At 47.6% G+C, this 21,119-nt stretch overlaps 3 non-coding genes across 3 annotated transcripts; all 3 read right to left on the bottom strand.

The window, feature by feature from the left end:
* Positions 1-1,152: 1,152 nt before the first annotated feature.
* Positions 1,153-1,223, bottom strand: TRNAT-GGU (transfer RNA threonine (anticodon GGU)). Its single transcript has one exon. It is a non-coding gene; the product is annotated as a tRNA-Thr (tRNA).
* A 16,346-nt stretch (positions 1,224-17,569) lies between these two features.
* TRNAT-GGU (transfer RNA threonine (anticodon GGU)) lies at positions 17,570-17,640 on the bottom strand. The gene has a single exon. It is a non-coding gene; the product is annotated as a tRNA-Thr (tRNA).
* A 1,105-nt stretch (positions 17,641-18,745) lies between these two features.
* Positions 18,746-18,816, bottom strand: TRNAT-GGU (transfer RNA threonine (anticodon GGU)). Its single transcript has one exon. It is a non-coding gene; the product is annotated as a tRNA-Thr (tRNA).
* Between the last annotated feature and the right edge of the window lie 2,303 nt (positions 18,817-21,119).

Here is a 21,119-nt window from a genome sequence, read left to right as displayed (position 1 = left end):
CAACCTATTGGTTAACAGCCGAACGCGCTAACCATTGAGCCACGGAAGCTCAGAAATTAAATGGTTGTCAGGTGTTGTGGAAAACCTTTGGCTTTCTACGTTACATTTGAGACCCCACAACACCTCTCCCGGATGGGCTCGAACCACCAACCTTTCGATTAACAGCTGAACGCGCTAACCATTGCGCCACGGAATCCCAAAAATTAAATGCTCGTCAGGTATTGTGTAAAAACCTTGACTTTTTACGTCACATCTGAGACCTCACAACACCGCTCCCGGATGGGCTCGAACCACCAACCTATTGGTTAACAGCCGAACGTGCTAACCATTGCGCCACGGAAGCCCAAAAATTAAATGGTCGTCAGGTATTGTGGAAAAATTTTGGCTTTCTACGTTACATTTGAGATCACACAAGACCGCTCCCGGGTGGGCTCGAACCACCAACCTATTGGTTAACAGCCGAACGCGCTAACCATTGCGCCAAGGAAGCCCAAAATTTAAATGCTCGTCAGGTATTGTGTAAAAACCTTGACTTTTTACGTCACATCTGAGACCTCACAACACCGCTCCCGGATGGGCTCGAACCGCCAACCTATTGCTTAACAGCCGAACGCGCTAACCATTGCGCCACGGAAGCCCAAAACCTAAATACTCGTCAGGTATTGTGCAAAAAACTTGACTTTTTACGTCACATCTGAGACCTCACAACACCGCTCCCGGATGGGCTCGAACCACCAACCTATTGGTTAACAGCCGAACGCGCTAACCATTGCGCCACGGAAGCCCAAAAGTTAAATACTCGTCAGGTATTGTGTAAAAACCTTGACTTCTTACGTCACATCTGAGACCTCACAACACCGCTCCCGGATGGGCTCGAACCACCAACCTATTGGTTAACAGCCGAACGCGCTAACCATTGCGCCACGGAAGCCAAAAAGTTAAATGCTCGTCAGGTATTGTGTAAAAACCTTGACTTTTTACGTCACATCTGAGACCTCACAACACCGCTCCCGGATGGGCTCGAACCACCAACCTATTGGTTAACAGCCGAACGCGCTAACCATTGAGCCACGGAAGCTCAGAAATTAAATGGTTGTCAGGTGTTGTGGAAAAACTTTGGCTTTCTACGTTACATTTGAGACCCCACAACACCTTTCCCGGGTGGGCTCGAACCACCAACCTTTCGATTACCAGCTGAACGCGCTAACCATTGCGCCACGGAATCTCAAAAATTAAATGCTCGTCAGGTATTGTGTAAAAACCTTTACCTTTTTCGTCACATCTGAGACCTCACAACACCGCTCCCGGATGGGCTCGAACCACCAACCTATTGGTTAACAGCCGAACGCGCTAACCATTGCGCCACGGAAGCCCAAAAGTTAAATACTCGTCAGGTATTGTGTAAAAACCTTGACTTCTTACGTTACATCTGAGACCTCACAACACCGCTCCCGGATGGGCTCGAACCACCAACCTATTGGTTAACAGCCGAACGCGCTAACCATTGCGCCACGGAAGCACAAAAGTTAAATGCTCGTCAGGTATTGTGTAAAAACCTTGACTTTTTACGTCACATCTGAGACCTCACAACACCGCTCCCGGATGGGCTCGAACCACCAACCTATTGGTTAACAGCCGAACGCGCTAACCATTGCGCCACGGAAGCCCAAAAGTTAAATGCTCGTTAGGTATTGTGTAAAAACCTTGACTTTTTACGTCACATCTGAGACCTCACAACACCGCTCCCGGATGGGCTCGAACCACCAACCTATTGGTTAACAGCCGAACGCGCTAACCATTGCGCCACGGAAGCCCAAAAGTTAAATGCTCGTCAGGTATTGTGTAAAAACCTTGACTTTTTACGTCACATCTGAGACCTCACAACACCGCTCCCGGATGGGGTCGAACCACCAACCTATTGGTTAACAGCCGAACGCGCTAACTATTGCGCCACGGAAGCCCAAAAATTAAATGGTCGTCATTTATTGTGCAAAAACTTTGGCTTTCTACGTTACATTTGAGATCCCACAACACCGCTCCTGGATGGGCTCGAACCACCAACCTATTCGTTAACAGCCGAACGTGCTAACCATTGCGCCACGGAAGCCCAAAAAATAAATGGTCGTCAGGTATTGTGGAAAAACTTTGGCTTTCTACGTTACATTTGAGATCACACAACACCGCTCCCGGGTGGGCTCGAACCACCAACCTATTGGTTAACAGCCGAACGCGCTAACCATTGCGCCACGGAAGCCAAGAAATTAAAAGGTTGTCAGGTATTGTGGAAAAGTTTTGACTTTTCACGCTACGTCTGAGACGTCACAACACCGCTCCAGGGAGGGCTCAAACAACCAGTCTTCTGAATAGCAGCTGAACGTGCTAACCATTGCGCCACGGAAGCCCATAAATTAAATGGTCGTCAGGTATTGTGGAAAAACCTTGACTTTTTACGTTACATCTGAGACCTCACAACACCGCTCCCAGATGGGCTCGAACCACCAACCTTTCAGTCGGTTAACAGCCGAACGCGCTAACCATTGCGCCACGGAAGCCCAAAAATTAAATGGTCGTCATTTATTGTGCAAAAACTTTGGCTTTCTACGTTACATTTGAGATCCCACAACACCGCTCCCGGATGGGCTCGAACCACCAACCTATTCGTTAACAGCCGAACGTGCTAACCATTGCGCCACGGAAGCCCAAAAATTAAATGGTCGTCAGGTATTGTGGAAAAACTTTGGCTTTCTACGTTACATTTGAGATCACACAACACCGCTCCCGGATGGGCTCGAACCACCAACCTATTGGTTAACAGCCGAACGCGCTAACCATTGAGCCACGGAAGCTCAGAAATTAAATGGTTGTCAGGTGTTGTGGAAAAACTTTGGCTTTCTACGTTACATTTGAGACCCCACAACACCTCTCCCGGATGGGCTCGAACCACCAACCTTTCGATTAACAGCTGAACGCGCTAACCATTGCGCCACGGAATCCCAAAAATTAAATGCTCGTCAGGTATTGTGTAAAAACCTTGACTTTTTACGTCACATCTGAGACCTCACAACACCGCTCCCGGATGGGCTCGAACCACCAACCTATTGGTTAACAGCCGAACGCGCTAACCATTGCGCCACGGAAGCCCAAAAGTTAAATGCTCGTCAGGTATTATGTAAAAACCTTGACTTTTTACGTCACATCTGAGACCTCACAACACCGCTCCCGGATGGGCTCGAACCACCAACCTATTGGTTAACAGCCGAACGTGCTAACCATTGCGCCACGGAAGCCCAAAAATTAAATGGTCGTCAGGTATTGTGGAAAAATTTTGGCTTTCTACGTTACATTTGAGATCACACAACACCGCTCCCGGGTGGGCTCGAACCACCAACCTATTGGTTAACAGCCGAACGCGCTAACCATTGCGCCAAGGAAGCCCAAAATTTAAATGCTCGTCAGGTATTGTGTAAAAACCTTGACTTTTTACGTCACATCTGAGACCTCACAACACCGCTCCCGGATGGGCTCGAACCACCAACCTATTGCTTAACAGCCGAACGCGCTAACCATTGCGCCACGGAAGCCCAAAACCTAAATACTCGTCAGGTATTGTGCAAAAAACTTGACTTTTTACGTCACATCTGAGACCTCACAACACCGCTCCCGGATGGGCTCGAACCACCAACCTATTGGTTAACAGCCGAACGAGCTAACCATTGCGCCACGGAAGCCCAAAAGTTAAATACTCGTCAGGTATTGTGTAAAAACCTTGACTTCTTACGTCACATCTGAGACCTCAAAACACCGCTCCCGGATGGGCTCGAACCACCAACCTATTGGTTAACAGCCGAACGCGCTAACCATTGCGCCACGGAAGCCAAAAAGTTAAATGCTCGTCAGGTATTGTGTAAAAACCTTGACTTTTTACGTCACATCTGAGACCTCACAACACCGCTCCCGGATGGGCTCGAACCACCAACCTATTGCTTAACAGCCGAACGCGCTAACCATTGCGCCACGGAAGCCCAAAACCTAAATACTCGTCAGGTATTGTGCAAAAAACTTGACTTTTTACGTCACATCTGAGACCTCACAACACCGCTCCCGGATGGGCTCGAACCACCAACCTATTGGTTAACAGCCGAACGCGCTAACCATTGCGCCACGGAAGCCCAAAAGTTAAATACTCGTCAGGTATTGTGTAAAAACCTTGACTTCTTACGTCACATCTGAGACCTCACAACACCGCTCCCGGATGGGCTCGAACCACCAACCTATTGGTTAACAGCCGAACGCGCTAACCATTGCGCCACGGAAGCCAAAAAGTTAAATGCTCGTCAGGTATTGTGTAAAAACCTTGACTTTTTACGTCACATCTGAGACCTCACAACACCGCTCCCGGATGGGCTCGAACCACCAACCTATTGGTTAACAGCCGAACGCGCTAACCATTGAGCCACGGAAGCTCAGAAATTAAATGGTTGTCAGGTGTTGTGGAAAAACTTTGGCTTTCTACGTTACATTTGAGACCCCACAACACCTTTCCCGGGTGGGCTCGAACCACCAACCTTTCGATTAACAGCTGAACGCGCTAACCATTGCGCCACGGAATCCCAAAAATTAAATGCTCGTCAGGTATTGTGTAAAAACCTTGACCTTTTACGTCACATCTGAGACCTCACAACACCGCTCCCGGATGGGCTCGAACCACCAACCTATTGGTTAACAGCCGAACGCGCTAACCATTGCGCCACGGAAGCCCAAAAGTTAAATACTCGTCAGGTATTGTGTAAAAACCTTGACTTCTTACGTTACATCTGAGACCTCACAACACCGCTCCCGGATGGGCTCGAACCACCAACCTATTGGTTAACAGCCGAACGCGCTAACCATTGCGCCACGGAAGCACAAAAGTTAAATGCTCGTCAGGTATTGTGTAAAAACCTTGACTTTTTACGTCACATCTGAGACCTCACAACACCGCTCCCGGATGGGCTCGAACCACCAACCTATTGGTTAACAGCCGAACGCGCTAACCATTGCGCCACGGAAGCCCAAAAGTTAAATGCTCGTTAGGTATTGTGTAAAAACCTTGACTTTTTACGTCACATCTGAGACCTCACAACACCGCTCCCGGATGGGCTCGAACCACCAACCTATTGGTTAACAGCCGCACGCGCTAACCATTGCGCCACGGAAGCCCAAAAGTTAAATGCTCGTCAGGTATTGTGTAAAAACCTTGACTTTTTACGTCACATCTGAGACCTCACAACACCGCTCCCGGATGGGGTCGAACCACCAACCTATTGGTTAACAGCCGAACGCGCTAACTATTGCGCCACGGAAGCCCAAAAATTAAATGGTCGTCATTTATTGTGCAAAAACTTTGGCTTTCTACGTTACATTTGAGATCCCACAACACCGCTCCTGGATGGGCTCGAACCACCAACCTATTCGTTAACAGCCGAACGTGCTAACCATTGCGCCACGGAAGCCCAGAAAGTAAATGGTCGTCAGGTATTGTGGAAAAACTTTGGCTTTCTACGTTACATTTGAGATCACACAACACCGCTCCCGGGTGGGCTCGATCCACCAACCTATTGGTTAACAGCCGAACGCGCTAACCATTGCGCCACGGAAGCCAAGAAATTAAAAGGTTGTCAGGTATTGTGGAAAAGTTTTGACTTTTCACGCTACGTCTGAGACGTCACAACACCGCTCCAGGGAGGGCTCAAACAACCAGTCTTCTGAATAGCAGCTGAACGTGCTAACCATTGCGCCACGGAAGCCCATAAATTAAATGGTCGTCAGGTATTGTGGAAAAACCTTGACTTTTTACGTTACATCTGAGACCTCACAACACCGCTCCCGGATGGGCTCGAACCACCAACCTATTGGTTAACAGCCGAACGCGCTAACCATTGCGCCACGGAAGCCCAAAAATTAAATGCTCGTCAGGTATTGTGTAAAAACCTTGGCTTTTTACGTCACATCTGAGACCTCACAACACCGCTCCCGGATGGGCTCGAACCACCAACCTATTGGCTAAGAGCCGAACGCGCTAACCATTCAGCCACGGAAGCTCAGAAATTAAATGGTTGTCAGGTATTGTGGATAAGTTATGACTTATTACGTTACATCTGAGACCCTACAACACCTCTCTCGGTTGGGCTCGAACCACCAACCTTTCGGTTAACAGCCGAACGCGCTAACGATTGCGCCAAGGAAGCCCAAAAAATAAATGGTCGTCAGGAATTGTGGAAAAACTTTGGCTTTCTACGTTACATTTGAGATCCCACAACACCGCTCCCGGGTGGGCTCGAACCACCAACCTATTGGTTAACAGCCGAACGCGCAAACCATTGCGCCACGGAAGCCCAAAAGTTAAACGCTCGTCAGGTATTGTGTAAAAACCTTGACTTTTTACGTCACATCTGAGACCTCACAACACCGCTCCCGGATGGGCTCGAACCACCAACCTATTGGTTAACAGCCGAACGCGCTAACCATTGCGCCACGGAAGCCCAAAAGCTAAATGCCCGTCAGGTATTGTGCAAAAACCATGACTTTTTACGTCACATCTGAGACCTCACAACACCGCTCCCGGATGGGCTCGAACCACCAACCTATTGGTTAACAGCCGAACGCGCTAACCATTGCGCCACGGAAGCCCAAAAGTTAAATGCCCGTCAGGTATTGTGTAAAAACCTTGACTTTTTACGTCACATCTGAGACCTCACAACACCGCTCCCGGATGGGCTCGAACCACCAAGCTATTGGTTAACAGCCGAACGCGCTAACCATTGCGCCACGGAAGCCCAAAAGCTAAATGCCCGTCAGGTATTGTGCAAAAACCATGACTTTTTACGTCACATCTGAGACCTCACAACACCGCTCCCGAATGGGCTCGAACCACCAACCTATTGGTTAACAGCCGAACGCGCTAACCATTGCGCCACGGAAGCCCAAAAGTTAAATGCTCGTCAGGTATTGTGTAAAAACCTTGACTTTTTACGTCACATCTGAGACCTCACAACACCGCTCCCGGATGGGCTCGAACCACCAACCTATTGCTTAACAGCCGAACGCGCTAACCATTGCGCCACGGAAGCCCAAAACCTAAATACTCGTCAGGTATTGTGCAAAAAACTTGACTTTTTACGTCACATCTGAGACCTCACAACACCGCTCCCGGATGGGCTCGAACCACCAACCTATTGGTTAACAGCCGAACGCGCTAACCATTGCGCCACGGAAGCCCAAAAATTAAATGGTCGTCAGGTATTGTGGAAAAACATTGGCTTTCTACGTTACATTTGAGATCACACAACACCGCTCCCGGGTGGGCTCGAACCACCAGCCTATTGGTTAACAGCCGAACGCGCTAACCATTGCGCCACGGAAGCCAAAAAGTTAAATGCTCGTCAGGTATTGTGTAAAAACCTTGACTTTTTACGTCACATCTGAGACCTCACAACACCGCTCCCGGATGGGCTCGAACCACCAACCTATTGGTTAACAGCCGAACGCGCTAACCATTGAGCCACGGAAGCTCAGAAATTAAATGGTTGTCAGGTGTTGTGGAAAAACTTTGGCTTTCTACGTTACATTTGAGACCCCACAACACCTTTCCCGGGTGGGCTCGAACCACCAACCTTTCGATTAACAGCTGAACGCGCTAACCATTGCGCCACGGAATCCCAAAAATTAAATGCTCGTCAGGTATTGTGTAAAAACCTTGACCTTTTACGTCACATCTGAGACCTCACAACACCGCTCCCGGATGGGCTCGAACCACCAACCTATTGGTTAACAGCCGAACGCGCTAACCATTGCGCCACGGAAGCCCAAAAGTTAAATACTCGTCAGGTATTGTGTAAAAACCTTGACTTCTTACGTTACATCTGAGACCTCACAACACCGCTCCCGGATGGGCTCGAACCACCAACCTATTGGTTAACAGCCGAACGCGCTAACCATTGCGCCACGGAAGCACAAAAGTTAAATGCTCGTCAGGTATTGTGTAAAAACCTTGACTTTTTACGTCACATCTGAGACCTCACAACACCGCTCCCGGATGGGCTCGAACCACCAACCTATTGGTTAACAGCCGAACGCGCTAACCATTGCGCCACGGAAGCCCAAAAGTTAAATGCTCGTTAGGTATTGTGTAAAAACCTTGACTTTTTACGTCACATCTGAGACCTCACAACACCGCTCCCGGATGGGCTCGAACCACCAACCTATTGGTTAACAGCCGCACGCGCTAACCATTGCGCCACGGAAGCCCAAAAGTTAAATGCTCGTCAGGTATTGTGTAAAAACCTTGACTTTTTACGTCACATCTGAGACCTCACAACACCGCTCCCGGATGGGGTCGAACCACCAACCTATTGGTTAACAGCCGAACGCGCTAACTATTGCGCCACGGAAGCCCAAAAATTAAATGGTCGTCATTTATTGTGCAAAAACTTTGGCTTTCTACGTTACATTTGAGATCCCACAACACCGCTCCTGGATGGGCTCGAACCACCAACCTATTCGTTAACAGCCGAACGTGCTAACCATTGCGCCACGGAAGCCCAGAAAGTAAATGGTCGTCAGGTATTGTGGAAAAACTTTGGCTTTCTACGTTACATTTGAGATCACACAACACCGCTCCCGGGTGGGCTCGATCCACCAACCTATTGGTTAACAGCCGAACGCGCTAACCATTGCGCCACGGAAGCCAAGAAATTAAAAGGTTGTCAGGTATTGTGGAAAAGTTTTGACTTTTCACGCTACGTCTGAGACGTCACAACACCGCTCCAGGGAGGGCTCAAACAACCAGTCTTCTGAATAGCAGCTGAACGTGCTAACCATTGCGCCACGGAAGCCCATAAATTAAATGGTCGTCAGGTATTGTGGAAAAACCTTGACTTTTTACGTTACATCTGAGACCTCACAACACCGCTCCCGGATGGGCTCGAACCACCAACCTATTGGTTAACAGCCGAACGCGCTAACCATTGCGCCACGGAAGCCCAAAAATTAAATGCTCGTCAGGTATTGTGTAAAAACCTTGGCTTTTTACGTCACATCTGAGACCTCACAACACCGCTCCCGGATGGGCTCGAACCACCAACCTATTGGCTAAGAGCCGAACGCGCTAACCATTCAGCTACGGAAGCTCAGAAATTAAATGGTTGTCAGGTATTGTGGATAAGTTATGACTTATTACGTTACATCTGAGACCCTACAACACCTCTCTCGGTTGGGCTCGAACCACCAACCTTTCGGTTAACAGCCGAACGCGCTAACGATTGCGCCAAGGAAGCCCAAAAAATAAATGGTCGTCAGGAATTGTGGAAAAACTTTGGCTTTCTACGTTACATTTGAGATCCCACAACACCGCTCCCGGGTGGGCTCGAACCACCAACCTATTGGTTAACAGCCGAACGCGCAAACCATTGCGCCACGGAAGCCCAAAAGTTAAACGCTCGTCAGGTATTGTGTAAAAACCTTGACTTTTTACGTCACATCTGAGACCTCACAACACCGCTCCCGGATGGGCTCGAACCACCAACCTATTGGTTAACAGCCGAACGCGCTAACCATTGCGCCACGGAAGCCCAAAAGCTAAATGCCCGTCAGGTATTGTGCAAAAACCATGACTTTTTACGTCACATCTGAGACCTCACAACACCGCTCCCGGATGGGCTCGAACCACCAACCTATTGGTTAACAGCCGAACGCGCTAACCATTGCGCCACGGAAGCCCAAAAGTTAAATGCCCGTCAGGTATTGTGTAAAAACCTTGACTTTTTACGTCACATCTGAGACCTCACAACACCGCTCCCGGATGGGCTCGAACCACCAAGCTATTGGTTAACAGCCGAACGCGCTAACCATTGCGCCACGGAAGCCCAAAAGCTAAATGCCCGTCAGGTATTGTGCAAAAACCATGACTTTTTACGTCACATCTGAGACCTCACAACACCGCTCCCGAATGGGCTCGAACCACCAACCTATTGGTTAACAGCCGAACGCGCTAACCATTGCGCCACGGAAGCCCAAAAGTTAAATGCTCGTCAGGTATTGTGTAAAAACCTTGACTTTTTACCTCTCCGAGTGACGTATGTCACGGAGAGGTTCTAATTTCGACGTGTGTGTGTGTCTGTGTGTGTGTCTGTGTGTGTGTGTGTCTTTTGTTACACCCACGTGACCGCGTTCGCAGTTTCCAAATCGGAGCAAACGTGTTCGCCATTTCCGAACTGCTTTCACAGTCACGGAAATGGCTCCTTTACTTGAGTTCTCACACCACCATCTTCTCGTCTTCGTCCATTCCACTTGGACACCAGTCTGTACATACTGGCTTCTAATCACCACCATCTTTCGGTCTTCGTCCATCCCACATGGACACCAGTCTGTACATACTGGCTTCTAATCACCACCATCTTTTGGTCTTCGTCCATCCCACATGGACACCAGTCTGTACATACTGGCTTCTAATCACCACCATCTTCTGGTCTTCGTCCATCCCACATGGACACCAGTCTGTACATACTGGCTTCTAATCACCACCATCTTCCGGTCTTCGTCCATTCCACTTGGACACCAGTCTGTACACCTGGCTTCTACTCCATCGTCATCGTTGGGTTTAAGACATTCGCGGCGATCAGCTAGGGTTACGAGAAACGTCTAGCCTCCCTAGGGTGGGTTGTCCACCAAAGGTTTTCGCAATTGCGGTTGTTCTTGCTTTTAGCTGTAGTTCGACACCCTTATATACTACCTATTTGAGTAAGGTAATGCAACCGGCGTATGCTTCATTTCAAACGCCAATATTAGTCAAGTCTCTCAAGAATGTCTAATTGTTCTTTATCAACGCGATGTAACGCTCAATAAGGCGAACAACTAACGAAGAAAATATTTAATATTAATTATATTTATTTTAATATTTAAGATAATCTTGTTTCTCAACTCAAAATTAAAACGGAAAGAGTTAAAAAGCAGTCTATGTTTTAGTCTGTGTATGTCCGTCCGTTAGTGCATCGCGTTAGCAGTTCGCTTTGTTTTGTGGAAAGAAATCCTACAAAACCTTAATATTTGGTTTTCTCATAATGTATAATTAATATATGGAAATATTTTTCGTAATTTCGATGCCTTTAGTGGTTTTGTAGCTATAAAGCTCTGTTTCATTTTGATATCCCAAGAACCTTTTTTAATATTATTATTTGAAATCGATGTTTATATATTACTTAAGCTATACTACATCTGTTTATAGCATAATCCTTTCTAAAGTGATTTCAAGAAGAACGCCACTATATTGGTCAAATGAACTTTCATCTGTCAATAGGCCTAGTGAACCATAAAGTAAACGCTAGGTTTTCGTTTCTGTAATGCAGAGACATTAACGGTTCAGAGTGAGCCGAAAGTTAATTACACTTTTAAATAATCAGGCTAAGATTTTATAATCATGGTGGAAGTCTGGGCCGCGTTGAGCAGAGCTCAGCGCTGTTAGTAGTGTCCTACAGAACGGGATTTTGGTTATGAATTTTGACGGCACGGTGCTCAGCGTTGAGCCAGCGCGGTCACCAATGAAAATAGTCAGGTTTTTGGATAACGTGACGTAAAACGCGTAGTTCTCAGCTTGGCGAAAAAAACATGGAGGAATTAATACAAATAGCTCTTGCTGATTCTGATCATAGAGACTAGAAACCCCAAGGAGTGGCAGGAATGCCTCAACTTGTTGCCCTTTTTCATGGTACACGCAATGGGTACACGGCGACTTCCGCTAAGCAAAATTAAACGGGCCGGAAGCTCTCATGTACCAATTTATGAGCAACATATTATTTGCGCTTGTAGAGCGGGGGACCTGCCACTCCTTGGGGTTTCTAGTCTCTATGTTCTGATGGGACTATAGTTATTTATTTGACGTGAAACCAGTTGATCACGCGAGAATTTTAAGAGACATGTTAGTTTCTATGTTTAATTATAAAAGTTGTTCTTATCTATCTCCATAAATATGTTATCATACAATTTTTGTTAAGCCTTTGTACCGTGCACGCTTTATTGTGCTAGCTTCATTTTTAAAACACCGATGACCGGAGAAAAGCTATGACGACAGATCTCACCGGTAAACGTTTTCCAAAATCCGCTGTCTTTTTTGGTGAGCTCTGCTGAACGCAGCCCAGATCAGTGAAAGGTCTGATCGTAATCGGATTATAGCTTCGTGTTATCATGATTTTAATGGTGCACGTTTACTTTCAGTGTGTGTAGCCACAAATTAGCTTTGGTGTTATGTAACTTTAATCGTCATGTTGACAAACTAAGAAAATTGTTGAGGTGAAAGGAGAGGATAGTGTTTACATGGCAACCCTGTTGTGAATATGGCTTTGAACATAGAGGGTATACAGTTGAGGAGTAGCAAATTGGGCCTTTACAAACACGTAAAGGTAATATCCCTCCAAAGTTTTATCTCTTCATTTCCCGTTTTTCCCCCATCGGATGATTTTAATGTGTACAAGTATATCCTTATTGGATGTAAAATGTCGTCTGATTTACAGTATATTTTCTATGCTTTGTATACTGCTTTAATATTTCATAAATTTTAACTTCAGTATTTGTTCATAAAAAAAAAGAAACATTTCCATAACTGGGTAAATAAGTTTTAAGGTAGTCCTTCTCTTGACTCGGAGAGGTAATATTTTGGTTTTCCCAACTTGTTACGTCACATCTGAGACCTCACAACACCGCTCCCGGATGGGCTCGAACCACCAACCTATTGGTTAACAGCCGAACGCGCTAACCATTGCGCCACGGAAGCCCAAAAGTTAAATGCTCGTCAGGTATTGTGTAAAAACCTTGACTTTTTACGTCACATCTGAGACCTCACAACACCGCTCCCGGATGGGGTCGAACCACCAACCTACTGGTTAACAGCCGAACGCGCTAACCATTGCGCCACGGAAGCCCAAAAATTAAATGGTCGTCATTTATTGTGCAAAAACTTTGGCTTTCTACGTTACATTTGAGATCCCACAACACCGCTCCCGGATGGGCTCGAACCACCAACCTATTGGTTAACAGCCGAACGCGCTAACCATTGCGCCACGGAAGCCCAAAAGTTAAATGCTCGTCAGGTATTGTGTAAAAACCTTGACTTTTTACGTCACATCTGAGACCTCACAACACCGCTCCCGGATGGGCTCGAACCACCAACCTATTGGTTAACAGCCGAACGCGCTAACCATTGCGCCACGGAAGCCCAAAAGTTAAACGCTCGTCAGGTATTATGTAAAAACCTTGATTTTTTACGTCACATCTGAGACCTCACAACACCGCTCCCGGATGGGGTCGAACCACCACCCTATGGGTTAACAGCCGAACGCGCTAACCATTGCGCCACGGAAGCCCAAAAATTAAATGGTCGTCATTTATTGTGCAAAAACTTTGGCTTTCTACGTTACATTTCAGATCCCACAACACCGCTCCCGGGTGGGCTCGAACCACCAACCTTTTGGTTAACAGCCGAACGCGCTAACCATTGAGCCACGGAAGCTCAGAAATGAAATGGTTGTCAGGTATTGTGGAAAACCTTGACTTTTTACGTCACATCTGAGACCTCACAACACCGCTCCCGGATGAGCTCGAACCACCAACCTATTGGTTAACAGCCGAACGTGCTAACCATTGCGCCACGGAAGCCCAAAAATTAAATGGTCGTCAGGTATTGTGGAAAAACATTGGCTTTCTACGTTACATTTGAGATCACACAACACCGCTCCCGGGTGGGCTCGAACCACCAACCTATTGGTTAACAGCCGAACGCGCTAACCATTGCGCCAAGGAAACCCAAAATTTAAATGCTCGTCAGGTATTGTGTAAAAACATTGGCTTTCTACGTTACATCTGAGACCTCACAACACCGCTCCCGGATGGGCTCGAACCACCAACCTATTGGTTAACAGCCGAACGCGCTAACCATTGAGCCACGGAAGCTCAGAAATTTAATGGTTGTCAGGTGTTGTGTAAAAACTTTGGCTTTCTACGTTACATTTGAGACCCCACAACACCTCTCCCGAGTGGGCTCGAACCACCAACCTTTCGATTAGCAGCTGAACGCGCTAACCATTGCGCCACGGAATCCCAAAAATTAAATGCTCGTCAGGTATTGTGTAAAAACCTTGACTTTTACGTCACATCTGAGACCTCACAACACCGCTCCCGGATGGGCTCGAACCACCAACCTATTGGTTAACAGCCGAACGCACTAACCATTGCGCCACGGAAGCCCAAAAGTTAAATGCTCGTTAGGTATTGTGTAAAAACCTTGACTTTTTACGTCACATCTGAGACCTCACAACACCGCTCCCGGATGGGCTCGAACCACCAACCTATTAGTTAACAGCCGAACGCGCTAACCATTGCGCCACGGAAGCCCAAAGGTTAAATGCTCGTCAGGTATTATGTAAAAACCTTGACTTTTTACGTCACATCTGAGACCTCACAACACCGCTCCCGGATGGGGTCGAACCACCAACCTATTGGTTAACAGCCGAACGCGCTAACCATTGAGCCACGGAAGCTCAGAAATTAAATGGTTGTCAGGTATTGTGGAAAACCTTGACTTTTTACGTCACATCTGAGACCTCACAACACCGCTCCCGGATGGGCTCGAACCACCAATCTATTGGTTAAAAGCCGAACGTGCTAACCATTGCGCCACGGAAGCCCAAAAATTAAATGGTCGTCAGGTATTGTGGAAAAACTTTGGCTTTCTACGTTACATTTGAGATCACACAACACCGCTCCCGGATGGGGTCGAACCACCAACCTATTGGTTAACAGCCGAACGCGCTAAACATTGAGCCACGGAAGCTCAGAAATTAAATGGTTGTCAGGTATTGTGGAAAACCTTGACTTTTTACGTCACATCTGAGACCTCACAACACCGCTCCCGGATGGGCTCGAACCACCAATCTATTGGTTAAAAGCCGAACGTGCTAACCATTGCGCCACGGAAGCCCAAAGGTTAAATGCTCGTCAGGTATTATGTAAAAACCTTGACTTTTTACGTCACATCTGAGACCTCACAACACCGCTCCCGGATGGGCTCGAACCACCAACCTATTAGTTAACAGCCGAACGCGCTAACCATTGAGCCACGGAAGCTCAGAAATTAAATGGTTGTCAGGTATTGTGGAAAACCTTGACTTTTTACGTCACATCTGAGACCTCACAACACCGCTCCCGGATGGGCTCGAACCACCAATCTATTGGTTAAAAGCCGAACGTGCTAACCATTGCGCCACGGAAGCCCAAAAATTAAATGGTCGTCAGGTATTGTGGAAAAACTTTGGCTTTCTACGTTACATTTGAGATCACACAACACCGCTCCCGGATGGGGTCGAACCACCAACCTATTGGTTAACAGCCGAACGCGCTAACCATTGAGCCACGGAAGCTCAGAAATTAAATGGTTGTCAGGTATTGTGGAAAACCTTGACTTTTTACGTCACATCTGAGACCTCACAACACCGCTCCCGGATGGGGTCGAACCACCAACCTATTGGTTAACAGCCGAACGCGCTAACCATTGAGCCACGGAAGCTCAGAAATTAAATGGTTGTCAGGTATTGTGGAAAACCTTGACTTTTCACGTCACATCTGAGACCTCACAACACCGCTCCCGGATGGGCTCGAACCACCAATCTATTGGTTAAAAGCCGAACGTGCTAACCATTGCGCCACGGAAGCCCAAAAATTAAATGGTCGTCAGGTATTGTGGAAAAACTTTGGCTTTCTACGTTACATTTGAGATCACACAACACCGCTCCCGGATGGGGTCGAACCACCAACCTATTGGTTAACAGCCGAACGCGCTAACCATTGAGCCACGGAAGCTCAGAAATTAAATGGTTGTCAGGTATTGTGGAAAACCTTGACTTTTTACGTCACATCTGAGACCTCACAACACCGCTCCCGGATGGGCTCGAACCACCAATCTATTGGTTAAAAGCCGAACGTGCTAACCATTGCGCCACGGAAGCCCAAAGGTTAAATGCTCGTCAGGTATTATGTAAAAACCTTGACTTTTTACGTCACATCTGAGACCTCACAACACCGCTCCCGGATGGGCTCGAACCACCAACCTATTAGTTAACAGCCGAACGCGCTAACCATTGAGCCACGGAAGCTCAGAAATTAAATGGTTGTCAGGTATTGTGGAAAACCTTGACTTTTTACGTCACATCTGAGACCTCACAACACCGCTCCCGGATGGGCTCGAACCACCAATCTATTGGTTAAAAGCCGAACGTGCTAACCATTGCGCCACGGAAGCCCAAAAATTAAATGGTCGTCAGGTATTGTGGAAAAACTTTGGCTTTCTACGTTACATTTGAGATCACACAACACCGCTCCCGGATGGGGTCGAACCACCAACCTATTGGTTAACAGCCGAACGCGCTAACCATTGAGCCACGGAAGCTCAGAAATTAAATGGTTGTCAGGTATTGTGGAAAACCTTGACTTTTTACGTCACATCTGAGACCTCACAACACCGCTCCCGGATGGGCTCGAACCACCAACCTATTGGTTAACAGCCGAACGCGCTAACCATTGCGCCACGGAAGCCCAAAAATTAAATGGTCGTCAGGTATTGTGGAAAAACTTTGGCTTTGTACGTTACATTTGAGACCCCACAACACCTTTCCCGGATGGGCTCGAACCACCAACCTATTGCTTAACAGCCGAACGCGCTAACCATTGCGCCACGGAAGCCCAAAACCTAAATGCTCGTCAGGTATTGTGCAAAAAACTTGACTTTTTACGTCACATCTGAGACCTCACAACACCGCTCCCGGATGGGCTCGAACCACCAACCTATTGGTTAACAGCCGAACGCGCTAACCATTGCGCCACGGAAGCCCAAAAGTTATAACTCGTCAGGTATTATGTAAAAACCTTGACTACTTACGTCACATCTGAGACCTCACAACACCGCTCCCGGATGGGCTCAAACCACCAACCTATTGGTTAACAGCCGAACGCGCTACCCATTGCGCCACGGAAGCCCAAAAGTTAAATGCTCGTCAGGTATTGTGTCAAAACCTTGACTTTTTACGTCACATCTGAGACCTCACAACACCGCTCCCGGATGGGCTCGAACCACCAACCTATTGGTTAACAGCCGAACGCGCTAACCATTGAGCCACGGAAGCTCAGAAATTAAATGGTTGTCAGGTGTTGTGGAAAAACTTTGGCTTTCTACGTTACATTTGAGACCCCACAACACCTCTCCCGGATGGGCTCGAACCACCAACCTTTCGATTAACAGCTGAACGCGCTAACCATTGCGCCACGGAAGCCCAAAAGTTAAATACTCGTCAGGTATTGTGTAAAAACCTTGACTTTTTACGTCACATCTGAGACCTCACAACACCGCTCCCGGATGGGCTCGAACCACCAACCTATTGGTTAACAGCCGAACGCGCTAACCATTGAGCCACGGAAGCTCAGAAATTAAATGGTTGTCAGGTGTTGTGGAAAAACTTTGGCTTTCTACGTTACATTTGAGACCCCACAACACCTTTCCCGGGTGGGCTTGAACCACCAACCTTTCGATTACCAGCTGAACGCGCTAACCATTGCGCCACGGAATCTCAAAAATTAAATGCTCGTCAGGTATTGTGTAAAAACCTTGACCTTTTACGTCACATCTGAGACCTCACAACACCGCTCCCGGATGGGCTCGAACCACCAACCTATTGGTTAACAGCCGAACGCGCTAACCATTGCGCCACGGAAGCACAAAAGTTAAATGCTCGTCAGGTATTGTGTAAAAACCTTGACTTTTTACGTCACATCTGAGACCTCACAACACCGCTCCCAGATGGGCTCGAACCACCAACCTATTGGTTAACAGCCGAACGCGCTAACCATTGCGCCACGGAAGCCCAAAAGTTAAATGCTCGTCAGGTATTATGTAAAAACCTTGACTTTTTACGTCACATCTGAGACCTCACAACACCGCTCCCGGATGGGCTCGAACCACCAACCTATTGGTTAACAGCCGAACGTGCTAACCATTGCGCCACGGAAGCCCAAAAATTAAATGGTCGTCAGGTATTGTGGAAAAACTTTGGCTTTCTACGTTACATTTGAGATCACACAACACCGCTCCCGGGTGGGCTCGAACCACCAACCTATTGGTTAACAGCCGAACGCGCTAACCATTGCGCCAAGGAAGCCCAAAATTTAAATGCTCGTCAGGTATTGTGTAAAAACCTTGACTTTTTACGTCACATCTGAGACCTCACAACACCGCTCCCGGATGGGCTCGAACCACCAACCTATTGCTTAACAGCCGAACGCGCTAACCATTGCGCCACGGAAGCCCAAAACCTAAATACTCGTCAGGTATTGTGCAAAAAACTTGACTTTTTACGTCACATCTGAGACCTCACAACACCGCTCCCGGATGGGCTCGAACCACCAACCTATTGGTTAACAGCCGAACGCGCTAACCATTGCGCCACGGAAGCCCAAAAGTTAAATACTCGTCAGGTATTGTGTAAAAACCTTGACTTCTTACGTCACATCTGAGACCTCACAACACGGCTCCCGGATGGGCTCGAACCACCAACCTATTGGTTAACAGCCGAACGCGCTAACCATTGAGCCACGGAAGCTCAGAAATTAAATGGTTGTCAGGTGTTGTGGAAAAACTTTGGCTTTCTACGTTACATTTGAGACCCCACAACACCTTTCCCGGGTGGGCTCGAACCACCAACCTTTCGATTACCAGCTGAACGCGCTAACCATTGCGCCACGGAATCTCAAAAATTAAATGCTCGTCAGGTATTGTGTAAAAACCTTGACCTTTTACGTCACATCTGAGACCTCACAACACCGCTCCCGGAAGGGCTCGAACCACCAACCTATTGGTTAACAGCCGAACGCGCTAACCATTGCGCCACGGAAGCCCAAAAGTTAAATACTCGTCAGGTATTGTGTAAAAACCTTGACTTCTTACGTTACATCTGAGACCTCACAACACCGCTCCCGGATGGGCTCGAACCACCAACCTATTGGTTAACAGCCGAACGCACTAACCATTGCGCCACGGAAGCACAAAAGTTAAATGCTCGTCAGGTATTGTGTAAAAACCTTGACTTTTTACGTCACATCTGAGACCTCACAACACCGCTCCCGGATGGGCTCGAACCACCAACCTATTGGTTAACAGCCGAACGCGCTAACCATTGCGCCACGGAAGCCCAAAAGTTAAATGCTCGTCAGGTATTATGTAAAAACCTTGACTTTTTACGTCACATCTGAGACCTCACAACACCGCTCCCGGATGGGCTCGAACCACCAACCTATTGGTTAACAGCCGAACGTGCTAACCATTGCGCCACGGAAGCCCAAAAATTAAATGGTCGTCAGGTATTGTGGAAAAACTTTGGCTTTCTACGTTACATTTGAGATCACACAACACCGCTCCCGGGTGGGCTCGAACCACCAACCTATTGGTTAACAGCCGAACGCGCTAACCATTGCGCCAAGGAAGCCCAAAATTTAAATGCTCGTCAGGTATTGTGTAAAAACCTTGACTTTTTACGTCACATCTGAGACCTCACAACACCGCTCCCGGATGGGCTCGAACCACCAACCTATTGCTTAACAGCCGAACGCGCTAACCATTGCGCCACGGAAGCCCAAAACCTAAATACTCGTCAGGTATTGTGCAAAAAACTTGACTTTTTACGTCACATCTGAGACCTCACAACACCGCTCCCGGATGGGCTCGAACCACCAACCTATTGGTTAACAGCCGAACGCGCTAACCATTGCGCCACGGAAGCACAAAAGTTAAATACTCGTCAGGTATTGTGTAAAAACCTTGACTTCTTACGTTACATCTGAGACCTCACAACACCGCTCCCGGATGGGCTCGAACCACCAACCTATTGGTTAACAGCCGAACGCGCTAACCATTGCGCCACGGAAGCACAAAAGTTAAATGCTCGTCAGGTATTGTGTAAAAACCTTGACTTTTTACGTCACATCTGAGACCTCACAACACCGCTCCCGGATGGGCTCGAACCACCAACCTATTGGTTAACAGCCGAACGCGCTAACCATTGCGCCACGGAAGCCCAAAAGTTAAATGCTCGTTAGGTATTGTGTAAAAACCTTGACTTTTTACGTCACATCTGAGACCTCACAACACCGCTCCCGGATGGGCTCGAACCACCAACCTATTGGTTAACAGCCGAACGCGCTAACCATTGCGCCACGGAAGCCCAAAAGTTAAATGCTCGTCAGGTATTGTGTAAAAACCTTGACTTTTTACGTCACATCTGAGACCTCACAACACCGCTCCCGGATGGGGTCGAACCACCAACCTATTGGTTAACAGCCGAACGCGCTAACTATTGCGCCACGGAAGCCCAAAAATTAAATGGTCGTCATTTATTGTGCAAAAACTTTGGCTTTCTACGTTACATTTGAGATCCCACAACACCGCTCCTGGATGGGCTCGAACCACCAACCTATTCGTTAACAGCCGAACGTGCTAACCATTGCGCCACGGAAGCCCAAAAAATAAATGGTCGTCAGGTATTGTGGAAAAACTTTGGCTTTCTACGTTACATTTGAGATCACACAACACCGCTCCCGGGTGGGCTCGAACCACTAACCTATTGGTTAACAGCCGAACGCGCTAACCATTGCGCCACGGAAGCCAAGAAATTAAAAGGTTGTCAGGTATTGTGGAAAAGTTTTGACTTTTCACGCTACGTCTGAGACGTCACAACACCGCTCCAGGGAGGGCTCAAACAACCAGTCTTCTGAATAGCAGCTGAACGTGCTAACCATTGCGCCACGGAAGCCCATAAATTAAATGGTCGTCAGGTATTGTGGAAAAACCTTGACTTTTTACGTTACATCTGAGACCTCACAACACCGCTCCCAGATGGACTCGAACCACCAACCTTTCAGTCGGTTAACAGCCGAACGCGCTAACCATTGCGCCACGGAAGCCCAAAAATTAAATGGTCGTCATTTATTGTGCAAAAACTTTGGCTTTCTACGTTACATTTGAGATCCCACAACACCGCTCCCGGATGGGCTCG

This window comes from Phalangium opilio, unplaced genomic scaffold (genome assembly GCF_054372755.1).
Source record: "Phalangium opilio isolate 3A_F unplaced genomic scaffold, DU_Popi_V2 ptg001675l_1, whole genome shotgun sequence".
Lineage (NCBI taxonomy): Eukaryota > Metazoa > Arthropoda > Arachnida > Opiliones > Phalangiidae > Phalangium > Phalangium opilio.
Note: the sequence above shows the minus strand (reverse complement) of the source record. Positions and strands in the feature narration are given on the sequence as shown.